Genomic DNA, 13,632 nt, shown 5'->3' with positions numbered 1-13,632 from the left:
ATTTTGTATTCCAACACAGTTAAGATCAGCACTCTTAAAGCAAATATCTGAATAATTCAACATTATAAAGCAAAGAGTGAAAGATCTTACTGGTCCTTAAGGAAATCACTCCCCTGTCTCTCTAATCCACTATTGTACTTCCCCAGTCCACAAAGCTTTGAGCTGACTCATTGTTTCTCATCTTGTTTTTGTCTGTGTTACCTGGAACCTTCTAGATTGCCAGAAATCAAGAGCACTTGGGGGTTACCTGAGGCAATGGAAGTTACATAAACAACGCAAGCCAAGGGAAAAAGCGGTGGAAACTGAGAAGCCTCGTGGAGAGTTGGAACATATGGTCTTTAATCGATTCCCAAGTAGTATCTGTTAGGGGGTATGTCATTATGTCATGGACTATGAAGAACGAATAATAATGTGAACAATTCAGCAATAGCCCTGCAAAACTTGTCAAGTTGAGGGGTTGGGCCCCAGCAAATGGCTGTATTGGGAGGGGGTGGAAACTTGAGGAGGTGGGGCCGAGTTGAAGGAAGCTGGGTTATTGGGCTACGCCCTTGAAGAGGATGTCGGGGCTCTGGCTCCTCTGGCTGCTTTCTGGCTGCTACGAAGCGAGTGGCTTTGCTTCACTGTGCATTCCCACCATCGTGTTCTACTCACCAGCAACAGGGCCGAGCCGCCATGGGCCAAAACCTCTGAAGCACAAGCCAAAATAAATAGTTTCTCCTTGGGCTGGAGAGATGGTTTAGCGGTTAAGCGCTTGCCTGTGAAGCCTAAGGACCCCGGTTCGAGGCTTGGTTCCCCAGATCCCACGTTAGCCAGATGCACAAGGGGGCGCATGCGTCTGGTGTCTCGTTTGCAGAGGCTGGAAGCCCTGGCACGCCCATTCTCTCTCTTTCTCTCTGTGTCTGTCGCTCATAAATAAAAAATTTAAAAAAAAAAGTTTCTCCTTTATGTCGATTTTCTCAGGTATTTTTTAAATTTTATTTATTTATTTGTGAGAGAGAGTGAGAGAGAATTGGTACACCAAGACCTCCAGCCATTGCAAACGAACTCCAGACACATGTTCCATTTTGTCTGTGTTACATGGCTTACATGGGCTCTGGGGAATCCAACCTGGGCCCTTTGGCTTTGCAGGCAAGCGCCTTAACCACTAAGCCATCCCTCCAGCCCTGAATTTTTTTTAAATATTTTTTACTTTTATTTATTTATTTGAGAGAGAGAATGGGCACACCAAGGCCTCTGCCCCTGCAAATGTGTATCTGGTTTTACATGGGTCCTTGGGAATCGAACCTGGGTCCCTAGACTTTGCAGGCAAATGCCTTAACTGCTAGTTCATCTCTCCAGCCCTCTTCAAAATTTTCATTCACTTTAAAACTCAAGCCTCCATAATTTTTACTACCTGTATTACTCTTGTGCACATATTAAAAGGAAGATGTTGGGCTGGGGAGATTGCTTAGAGGTTAAAGGTGCTTGCTTCCAAAATTTGATGGCCTGGGTTTGATGTTGTGTTTGGAGTTTATATGCAGTGGCAGGAAGCCCTGGCATACCCCTTCTGTCTGTGTTTCTGTCTTTCTATTTTTCTTTCTTTGCTTGCAAATAAAGAAACTTTTTAAAAATTTAAAAAGTTAAGAAAGATTTGGACGTGGTGGCACACACCTTTAATCCCAGCATTCGGGAGGTAGAAGTAGGATTGCCATGAGTTCAAGACCACCCTGAGACTACATAGTGAATTCCAGGTCAGCCTAGCTAGAGTGAGTACCCTAGCTCGAAAAAAAAAAAAAAAAAAAGTTAAGAAAGATGTTATAGAAAACAGAATAGTATCTCATCAGAAAACTAAAAATAAAACTATGCTGTGTTCTAGCAACTTCCCTACGCAATACACATCCAAAGGAAATGAAATATGTAAGTCAAAGTGATAGCTGTATTTTCATGTTCATTGCGAGAGGGAGAACAGTTAGGGTGACTGGACCCCGAAGGTAAAAAAGGCAGGAAAGTTTCCACTTGCTAGAAATCAAAGATGATCTGATTCTTATCTCTTGCCTAGTTCCCTAGACTGGTTTTTCAAACAAAACAAAACAAAACAAAACAAAACAAAACAAAAAAAAAAAAAAAAAAAAAAAAAAACAGGACTTCTCCTAGGAGGGAGATCTTTCATAGGAAATATCATGGTTGGTTAAGTTCAGCCCCCGGAACTTGGTGTCAGGGCTCGCCTCTTCCTGAGACAGCCCCTATCCCTAACCATCTAGCTGTCCCTCTGGTTTACCTGAGCCAGAAGACAGCCCACCACTGTAAGGTTATAAACACTTGGGAACTTCCAGCTGTGTGTGTTTTTCCCTCGGCTGGGTCAGGGCTGGCTTGGCCTAGACTCAGGCCCAGGCCCGGGCAGCAGGGCCCCCTAGCACCTTACTCCCCACATGAGTTCTTTATCCCCTTCAGCTCCCCACATGGCTGAAGCTCCTTCAACTTTCTTTCTTTTTTTTTTTTTTTTTAATTATTTGAGAGCAACAGAGAAAGAGGCAGAGAGAGAGAGAAAGAGACAGAATGGGCACGCCAGGGCCTCCAGCCACTGCAAATGAATTCCAGACGCGTGCGCCCCCTTGTGCATCTGGCTAACGTGGGTCCTGGGGAATCAAGCCTCGAACCGGGGTCCTAAGGCCTCACAGGCAAGCGCCTAACCGCTAAGCCATCTCTCCAGCCCAGAACTTTCTTTTCTCTCTTCTCTTTCCATGGTTTTTCTAGGCCCTCTCCATGGGATCTCTAGCCACCTAGGTGCCTTTCCTTGGCTTTGTACTTCCCACAATAAATATAATAATTTAATAATTATCATCTGTCTTCTTTTTGTTTAATTCTTTGATTAGAATTAGAAATGCAGGCTGGAAGGATGGCTTAGCAGTTAAGGCGTTTGCCTACAAAGCCAAAGGACCCAGGTTCAATTCCCCAGGAACCACGTTAGCCAGCTGCACAAGGGGACATTTGCGTCTGGAGTTTGTTTGCAGTGGCTAGAGGCCCTGGCACCATTCTTTTTCTCTCTTCCTCTTTCTTTGTCAAATAAATAAAATAAAAATATTTTTTAAAACTTAGAAATGCACCAGAGGTTTGGGGTTCAAGGACTTTTCTAGACCCCCTAGTGCCCCATTATAATTGCAGTATTAATCAGCCAAGAAGGAAAAAAAACCTAGTTGCCCACCAGTATATGAATGGAGCAAGAATGACGTGTGCACACAATGGAATATTCTTCACCCATAGAAAGAATGAAAGCCTGTCATTGGACAACCCTGAAGAACATTGTGTTAAGTGAAATAAGCCAGACACAGAAAGACAAATATTGCTACGAGAGTGTTTGCCGCACACAGACGGCCCTGGGTTCTGTCCCAGCAATGCGCTCACACACACACAACGATCTCCCTCATATGTAAAACCTAGAAAGTGAACTCATAGGAGCAGAGATCAGAAACTTTGCCAGAGGCTGCAGAGAGGTGGGAGCGTTAGGGAAATGTTGATCAAAGGGTACAACTTTCAGTTAGATGGGAGGAATTAGTCCAAGAGACCTGTCTACAATATAGTATGGTATAGTTAATAACAATGCTATTCACTACTTGAAGATTGCAAAGTAAGATTTTAAGTCTTATCACCACCAAATAAGTATGTGAAGTAATACATGTTTATGAGGATTTAGCCATTCTATAAGGTCTACATATTTTAAAAAATATTTTTATTTATTTATTTGAGAGCGACAGAGAGACAGAATGGGCGCTCCAGGGCCTCCAGCCACTGCAAACGAACTCCAGACGCATGCGCCCCCTTGTACATCTGGCTAACGTGGGTCCTGGGGAATTGAGCCTTGAACGGGGGTCCTTAGGCTTCACAGGCAAGCGCTTAACCGCTAAGCCATCTCTCCAGCCCTTCTTTTCATTTATTGAGGTAAGGTCTTGCTCTGGAATTCACTATAGCCTCAGGGTGGTCTCAAACTCACAATAATCCTCCTACCTCTGACTCCTGAGTGCTGGGGTTAAAGGCGTGCACCACCACGCCTGGCAACACAATGTGGACCACGCTGAGCATGACAGTACACACCTGTTATTCCAGCATTTAGGAGGTAGAGGCAGGAGGATCAGGAGTTTAAAGGTCATCTCTGTCTATTTTGTGAGTTGGAGGCCAACCTAGGCTATGTAAGGCCCTGTCTCAAATATAAAATTCAAAATAAAAATATGTAGACCTGGGCTGGAGAGATGGCTTAGTGTTTAAGCGCTTGCCTGTGAAGCCTAAGGACCCCGGTTCAAGGCTCCATTCTCCAGGACCCATGTTAGCCAGATGCACAAGGGGGCGCACATGTCTTGAGTTCGTTTGCAGTGGTTGGAGGCCCTGGCATGCCCATTCTCTCTCTATCTGCCTCTTTCTCTTTGTCTGTCACTCTCAAATAAATAAATAAAAAATAAAATGAAAAGAAAAAAATACAAATAAATGAATAATGTAAAAACTAAAACATCGTGCTGTACATCGCACAATATCATACAATATGAGCTTGAACTGAGAGGGGCTGGGGGATGGCTCAGGGGTTAAGAACATTGCTGTGCAAGCGTGAGGACCTGATCCCCCAGCACCACGTGAAAAGTTGGGGGTGACAACGCAAGCCTGTAACTCCAATCTGCACAGGGCCAGGAAGGCAGAAACCAGGGACTCTGGGACTTGCTCACGACCCCCCCCCAAAAAAAGTGTCTTTGGGTTGACGGACTCCATTTCAGAGAAGAAGGAAGCAGGCAGATGGGCGGTAACTGTAAAACACCTGACACTCTCCTCTGACCACTGCCTGTGCATTTGCACGCACACATGCACGGGCTAACTGTACACCACTTCACACACCATGTTACACACACTCTACGCTCACACACACATGCAACAAAAAGAATGCTACATGCATTTAAAAAACATGTTTAGTAGAGGGCTGGAGAAATGGCTTAGCAGTTAAGGCACTTGCCTACAAAGTCCAAGCACCCAGGTTTGATTCCCCAGGACCCATTACCCATGGTGACGCATGCCTCAGGAGTTTGCAGTGGCTGAAAGCCCTGGCACGCACATTCTCTATCTATTTCAAATAAATAAATTTTAAAAATTAAAAAATGTTTAGTAGATATGAGGCTATAACTTTTTAAAATTTATTTTAAGTTTTATTTTTATTTATTTATTTATTAGAGACAGAGAGAGAGAGAGAAAGACAGTGAGAGTGGGCATACCAGGGCCTCTAGCCGCTGCAAAGGAACTCCAGACATATGTGCCACCATGTGCATCTGGTTTACGTGGAACCTGGAGAATCAAACCAGGAGCCTTAGGCTTCACAGGCATGCACCTTACCCGCTAAGCCATGTCTCCAGCCCAGGAAGCTATAACTAAAGCTAATGAAAGTCCTCTTACATCTGCTGGTTTAGAATCCAACTCTTCTGATAGCTTCCTGCCACACTCACACTCACACAGAGGTCTATATTTACTATTGTCCTTACAGCATTTCTATCTTTTTTGTTTTTGTTTTGTTTTTTCAAGGTAGGGTTTCACTCTAGTCCAGGCTGACCTGGAATTCACTATGTAGTCTCAGGGTGGCCTCGAACTCACGGCAATCCTCCTGCCTCTGCCTCCCGAGTGCTGGGATTAAAGGCGTGCGCCACCATGTCTGGCAGCATTTTTACCTTTTTTTTTTTTAAATCTTTTTGTTTTATCTTTTATTTATTTATTTGAGAGCAACAGACAGACAGAAAGAGGCACATAGATAAAGAATGGGTGCGCCAGGGCCTCAAGCCACTGCAAACGAACTCCAGATGCATGCGCCCCCTTGTGCATCTGGCTAACATGGGACCTGGGTTATCGAGCCTCGAACCAGGGTCCTTAGGCTTCACAGGCAAGCGCTTAACCGCTAAGCCATCTCTCCAGCCCAGAATTTTTACCTTTTAAAAAAATTTTATTTGGGCTGGAGAGATGGCTTAGCGATTAAGCGCTTGCCTGTGAAGCCTAAGGACCCCGGTTCAAGGCTCGGTTCCCCAGGTCCCACGTTAGCCAGATGCACAAGGGGGCACACGCGTCTGGAGTTCGTTTGCAGAGGTTGGAAGCCCTGGCGCGCCCATTCTCTCTCTCTCCCTCTATCTGTCTTTCTCTCTGTGTGTCTGTCTCTCTCAAATAAATAAATAAAAGAAGTTTAACTTTAAAAAAAAAATTTTTTTAATTTATTTATTAGCACTGAAAAGAGGTCCTACTGTGCCCCAAACCCTTCATATTTATTCTGTGTGTTGTGATCCCAATACCCATGGAGTTCTCCTTGACAACTCTGGCCACTGTTCTGACTTCTAATTGAGTTCCTCCCTATGTCACGGGTTTTGTTCACTCATAGCTCTACTTTTTTTTTGTGCCCTCATGGGTTTTGCACATCTTCAGTGGAGGTGTGAATTTCTTAGATGTCTCAAGTTTCAACTGCCATAAAGAGATGACCCACACTCAGGATGCCAACATAGGAGGATGGCTGTGAGTTTGAGACCACCCTGAGACTACAAAGTAAATTCCAGGTCAGCCTGGTCTAGAGTGAAACCCTACCTCAAAAAACCAAAATAAATAAGTAAGTATTAATAATAGTAAGAGGACCCAACTGGGGCTGCAGATGTACTTGGTTGGCAGAGTGCTTGCCTGGCATGGGCAAAGCCTGGGTCTGATGCTTAGCACTGCAGAAACCAGGCATGGTGATCCCAGCACTCAGGAGGTGAAGGCAGGAGGTTCAGAAGTTCAAGGTGGGTTGGAGAGTTGGCTCAATGGATAAAGCACTTGCTGCTCAAGTGTGAGTTCCCGAGTCTGGATCCCCAGAACCCATGTAAAGCCAGATATAGTAGCCTAAGGGTCTACAATCCCAGCATGCCTATGGCGAGAAGGGAAACAGAGACAGGAGAATCCACCGAAAGTTCACAGGTCAGCTAGCCTGGAGAAGGCAGCAGTTAACAAGAGACCTGCCTCCCACCAGGTGGGAGGTGGTGACTGACCTGAGTTTGTTCTCTGACCTGCACACACACACTGTGGCATGTGTGTACCTGCCCTTACACACACACATACCAAAAGAAAATTCAAGGTTATCCTAGGCTACATGAGTCCCTATCTCAAAAAAATTTTTTTTTTAAATTCCAGTTGGCTTGTTTTCAGTATCCAAAATTGTTCCAAATAGACAAAGGATATGTGTGCATGATAATTTATTTAATATTAATCTCTGGGATGGGGATATAGCTCGGCTGTCGAACACTTGCCTAGCATGCACAAGGCTCTGGGTTCTACCCACATCCCTACCAAAATGAAAACAAGTTTAGCATCCACCTCGGCCATCACATGATAGGTTCCATGAGGCACGGCACTGAGGGCGTCTGGCTCATCACGGCTTGTTGAGTAGATGAATTCCACAGGATTCGGTGGTGGAGGCACAGGTGAATCTGGGCACATCAACAGAAGACAATGAGGTAGATGGGACTCTGGAAGCACAGGGCCTGGCATCTCCGTAAGGGTGCTGCCATGCGGAAAGGCTCATGCCACATTGTTCAAGGTCCTTCCTCAGATATTTCCTAAGAGATTCCACTGCATTTTATCCTTGATCCTTAGACTTATGTTCATAATGACTTTTTTTAAATGGCTTTTTAAGGTAGGGTTTCACTCTATCCCAGGCTGACCTGGACTTCATTATAGAGTCCCAGTCTGGCCTCGAACTCATTGGTGACTCTCTTACCTCTTGCCTCCTGAGTGCTGGGATTAAAGGTCCCTACTATGCCCAGCCATGACTGTTGTTAAATAATATTTTTTGCTGGGCATGGCATCCATAAGAGTGGTTTGCTGCTAAATGAGTCCTGAGGCCAGAAATATGCTGTGTAGCACCTAATGGCATCCAGTGACTCTGTGGTACCAACATTTGAGCCTGCCTACCTCCAGGAAAGATTTAAAAGTATGCTCTGGGGCTAGAGAGATGGCTTCGTGGTTAAGGTGCTGGTCTGCAAAGCCTAAGGGCCCATGTTTGACTCTCTAGGTCCCACATAAGCCAGATGCACAAGATGACACGGTATGCAAGTGTGTACTTGTGCACAAGATGGCGCATACATCTGGAGTTCAATTGCAGTGACTGGAGGCCCTGATGCACCAATATTTTCTCTTTGTCTTTGTTTATCTCATGAAAAAAAAAAAAGGCAGCCGAGCATGTTGGCACACACTTTTAATCCCAGCACTTGGGGGGCAGAGGAAGGAGGATCACCAAGAGTTCAAGGCCACCCTGAGACTACATAGTGAACTCCAGGTCAGCCTGGGCTACAGTGAAACCCTACCTTGAAAAACCAAAACATAAAAATAAAAACATTTTTCAATGGTATGATTATTTAGTCTTTTATTTATACTCCATCTATTGGCTTAGAAGATGACATATATTAAAAAAAAAACTCAAAAGTTTTTAAATGACACAGCTGAGGAAATCTTTCTTCTAAATACTGAGGTTCAAATGATGAGGAAGGCTATTATACATAATATGGTATTTTGCCATTATCTAGGCTAAATGTTGTGATAACTCATTGTAATATCTCATCTGTATTTTTTACTTTGTTTTGTTTTTCAAGGTAGGGTTTCACTCTAGTCCAGGCTGACCTGGAATTCATTATGTAGTCTCAGGTTGGCCTTGAACTCACAGTGATCCTCCTACCTCTTTCCCTCAAGTGCTGGAATTAAAGGCATCTGTTTTACAAGCCATGCAGGAACAGATCCAGATCATGTCAGACACTACACTGCCGCTGGGGAAGAGTTCTAGGAGAAGATCTCAGCCACTCCATACTCAGATGGTCCTGAGACAATTTAACTCCATCTACCTGGGTTCCTACAATAATGGAAACCCTAAAGGTGACCAGTTTGCTATGTATCTACTTCCTCTTAACTCCTTGCTTTTATTTTTTCTCTCCAACATATTCTTCCAGGACTCTCTTCCTGCACTCCATCAATATACTTGCAGGGTTCACTTAGATAGCACCCCTTCTGGGAGAGACTCTAACTGGAATTACTCTATGCCCCCATTTAACTGGAAGCAGCAAAGACTGACCAGTCATCATCCTCTTTCCTCTAATAGCAGCATCTTTTTTTTTTTTTTTCTGAGGTAAGGCCTTGCTCTCTAGCCCAGGCTGACCTGGAATTCATTATGTAGTCTCAGGATGGCCACTAACTTACAACAATCCCCTGCCTCTGCCTCCCAAGTGCTGAGATTAAAGACATGGGGCGCCATGCCCAGCTAGGGTGTCTTTTTTTTTTTTTTATTTAGTTTCATAGCCTATTTTTTTAAATTTTTACTAACATTTTCCATGATTAGAAAATATATCCCATGGTAATTCCCTCCCTCCCCACCCCCACCTAGAGTGTCTTCTTAAGAGAGGGGGGAATGAGAGGGAGTCGGTAGCTTTGTTAGGCAGTTAGGGTGACTGAGCCCCTGCAAAGGCAGGAATGTCCTGCTTTGCACTCTGTACTTTGCTAGAGATCAAAGTATGATCTGACTTCTCTCTTCCCTAGATTTGTTTTCCCACAAACAACCTGGGCCCTCCTGAGACCAGCCCTAGCCCAGATCAGTTGACTGTCTCTCTGGCTCACCTAAGCTAGAAGGTAGGGCCCATCACCATAAGGTTATAAATATGTTTATGAGGAGAAGGCAAGTCTCTAGACTGCCTGAATACTCCTGAACCTCCAGATTCTGGTGAGTTTCCCCCAGACTTGGCCCAGCTGGGCTGAGATGAGGGGAGAACCCCCGACCCCTCCTCCCCACAGGGGATCTTTCCCCCTCCTGTCCTCCACCTGGCAGGAGCTCTTTGTACTTTCTTTTCTTTTCCCTTTTTTTTTTTTTTTTTTTTTCCGAGGTAGGGTTTCACACCAGTCCCTGCTGACCTGGAATTCACTCTGTATTCTCAGGGTGACCTCAAACTCACAGTGATCCTCTTACCTCTGCCTCTAACACCCAGGGCTGGGATAAAAAGTGTGCACCACCACGCCCAGCTCCTCTCGCTTTTTTTTCCCCCAAAATTCTTAAAACTTTTAATTTCATTTAGCACACAAAATAATTCCCTCATAAAAATAATGCCTATTTGCAAATGTCTAACAAAAAAAATTTCAAAATTTAAAAATAAATAGTATACTTTTACAAGAACAGAAACACTTCAGGCATATGTTATATCAAAATGAACAGCTATACCAGTAGTTTTGCTTTACTCAATGCAACTGTGTGGTCAGTATTAGATTTTGAAAATCAACTGTGAAAAGAAAAGTTCAATGGAGGAAAATACTATGACTGGAAAAATGGAATATGGTACTGTATGGTCCACTGAGTGACAATGGTGACGAATCTTTCAGTGTTAGCTGCAGTTAAGTGACATTCTGATTTGAGAACTCCATGCAGCTCTAGAGGAACACATGTGGACAAGGCCTGCCAAGGTGGCAGCTGCATGGACAGACAGGGCTGACGGCTGCCTGCTCCTTTCCTTGCACACCATCGTACGCTTTGAGGGAAAACACGTCAGGCGGTTAAGAAGATGGCTTTTGTATCGGTTTCAGATCATGCTCAGTTATGTCCCTGGCCCACCCTCCCCCAGCCCCCAATCGCTAGAACAGGTATAAACCAGAGAACACTTTCCTAGGCCACTAAGATTAAACTTGGCTCACTCATTATAATGTCCCTCTCTGTCCCAGAGGTGTTCTTTCTACCATTTTCAAACATGTACTTTATGAAGCATGGTCTCCAACTGTATACATACATGTATCTGCTTCTCTATGTGAGCATGTGAGGACAAGTCTTTCCCAATGAGATCACCTTCCTTGTTATTTTACTTTTCAAGGCAGGGTCTCATGGCAATCTTACCTCAGCCCTCCACAGTGCTGGGATTAAAGGTTTGTGCCACCATACTTGGCTCCTTTTATTTGGAAAGAAACACTACTTGTGGAATATCTCCAGTACTTTATTTTGTACTTAATTAATTGTTTTTAAATTTTGCCACTTAGACTGCATCCTCTCCCTCCAGTTCCCCTGAAGGAGAGCAGGAAGGATCATCATCGGCAAGTGGCAGTTGCAGCAAAGAAACACCAAGAGCCGTTTCATGCTCAGGAGAGGACGCTGTGTCTCTTCCTCATGGTTTCCATATTCTACAGTCAGAGAAACTTCTGTAGTAAAGAACTACAGAAATAATCCCTGAAAGTAGTCTTTCTAGCACTTTCTTTTATTGCTTCATGTAATAATCCACTCTTCCTTCTTTTATCTCTTAGCTGTGCTTGTTGGCTTTGCACTTACCTAACGGCAAACCCACTGTGTTCAATTATGTTATAAGGACGTTGGTGGAAGAGAGTTGTGTCCCTGCATAATTATGACAGGTTAACATTGAAGCCATTTAATTTTTTTCTCTAAGTTTTTGCAAAACAGTTGTTTTATTTAAAGAGTTAAAAACCCCGATTGCCAAAAAAGTGGTACCTACTGGTTAAATGTCAACCAATGACTATCTGAAGTACTACATTTCTGAAGGGCTTTTCTATCAAAACCAACAAGAACCAGGGCTGGGGAGATGGCTTAGCAGTTAAGGTGTTTGCCTGCAAAGCCAAAAGACCCAGGTCCAATTCCCCAGGACCCATGTAAGCAAGATGCACAAGGATACACATGCATCCGAAGTTCATTTACGGTGGCTGAAGGCCCTAGTGTGCCCATTCCCTCTGTCTGTCCCCCTCAAATAAATTAATAAAATTATATATATATATAATATATATGTGTGTGTGTGTGTGTGTGTGTGTGTGTATGTAGAACCAAACCACAGCAGCAGCAAAATGGGAAATTTTCTTTTGTCAAGTTTACTCACCAGACTTTTTGACTAAGAGTAATGCTAGAGAGGCTGGAGAGATAGCTTAATGGTTAAGGCGCTTGTCTGCAAAGCCAAAGAACCCATGTTAAATTCCCCAGGACCCACATAAGCCAGATGCACAGACCACATGCATCTGGAGTTCATTTGCAGTGGCTGGATGCCATGGCATGCCCATTTTCTCACTCTCTCTTCAAATAAATAAATAATTTTTTTCAAAGTAATGCTAGAAAATGGCAAAAGTCTGGCCAAAATTTAAAGAGCCTTGAAAAGGCAGCCTTCCAGTGTCCTTTTAGTGTTTGTGGGCATTACTTCATCATCATCATCATCATCATCATCATCATCATTATTATTATTATTGAGATAGGGATTCATTCTAGCCCAGGCTGACCTGGAATTCACCATGTAGTCTTAGAATAGCCTCAAACTCATGATAATCCTCCTACCTCTCGAATGCTGGGATTAAAGGCGTGCGCCACCCTGCCCGGCTGTGGGCATTACTTTCTATAAGACTAGGGAACCCTGCGAACCAAGAGCACGCCCACAACAGATTTGTTCTTTCTTTTCTAACACTGCTCACCACCAGTTTTGCTCCTCAGCCATCCCCAAGAGGAGTGGGGAGGGCATCCTGTCCTTTTGGTTCTTACCACACCCAGCACTTAACAGTGCTGAGCACGTGTGAGGGCCTAATGAATCCATCTCCATTCGTGCAAATGACCTGGTGGGCAAGGAGGAAGAAATAAACAGAACCCCCCCCCCCCGCAATAAAGACGAAAGCAAGAAAAATAAGCAACAGCCTCATCACTTGGGGTTAGTAGACTTGACGTGTAAAACCAAGCTAAACAAAAGCCTCCCACCTCGAAGTGACGCCATTCCGCAGCTGATGCCACTGGTCTGGAGATTCTAAATATTTGAACAATTCCAGCTGAAAGTTAACAAAGAAAGCGTTCTCTGGAAGACTCATAAATAAATTAGTAAGAGTCCTGTTGTTCTACCAAGATGCAAAGGAGCCCGGTGTTTTGTCTGCTTCAAGCTGGAGGAGACTGCTGAGTACACTAGGTGAGTGTCTGAAGTCCCGCAGAGGGAGCGCAGCACCCTGAGGACCCTGTCCTGAATGGCATCGACTTGTTCAGAAGAGCAGTACTCATCCAGACTTGACCTTGCAATTGTCACAAGAGTATGTTTGGGCAAAATTTTCAGTAAATAATACACAGATTGACTAAGATACTCAATTTCTTGTTCTGTGCTGATATGGTGAGGAAGTTCTGAATAGCCACAGGTTAGACCAGGCTGGTGAACCATTCCATAGTCAGGCACTTCCATCCGTTTCTTCAAACTCTTTACGAGTGGAACGAGTGACTGCATTCCAGGTTTTGAAGCCAGTCTCTGTACAGTTTCTTCATCATCACCATCACATAAATCAGCAAAAGTTGCTTCTAAATCTTTTTTTTTTTAATTTTTATTAACATTTTCCATGATTATAAAATATATCCCATGGTAATTCCCTCCCTCCCCACCCCCACACTTTCCCATTTGAAATTCCATTCTCCATCATATTACCTCCCCATTACAATCATTGTAATTACATATATACAATATCAACCTATTAAGTATCCTCCTCCCTTCCTTTCTCCACCCTTTATGTCTCCTTTTCAACTTACTGGACTCTGCTACTAAGTATTTTCATTCTCACACAGAAGCCCAGTCATCTGTAGCTAGGATCCACATATGAGAGAGAACATGTGGCGCTTGGCTTTCTGGGCCTGGGTTACCTCAC

At 44.0% G+C, this 13,632-nt stretch overlaps 1 non-coding gene and 1 pseudogene across 1 annotated transcript; both read right to left on the bottom strand.

Moving 5' to 3' along the window:
- The window catches only part of LOC101616266, a 32,656-nt pseudogene that overhangs the window by 12,088 nt on the left and 6,936 nt on the right, over window positions 1-13,632 (bottom strand).
- LOC123454431 lies at window positions 11,005-11,218 on the bottom strand. Its single transcript, XR_006633387.1, has one exon. It is a non-coding gene; the product is annotated as a small nucleolar RNA U3 (small nucleolar RNA).

The sequence above is a fragment of the Jaculus jaculus genome, chromosome 13 (assembly GCF_020740685.1).
Source record: "Jaculus jaculus isolate mJacJac1 chromosome 13, mJacJac1.mat.Y.cur, whole genome shotgun sequence".
Taxonomy (NCBI): domain Eukaryota; kingdom Metazoa; phylum Chordata; class Mammalia; order Rodentia; family Dipodidae; genus Jaculus; species Jaculus jaculus.
Note: the sequence above shows the minus strand (reverse complement) of the source record. Positions and strands in the feature narration are given on the sequence as shown.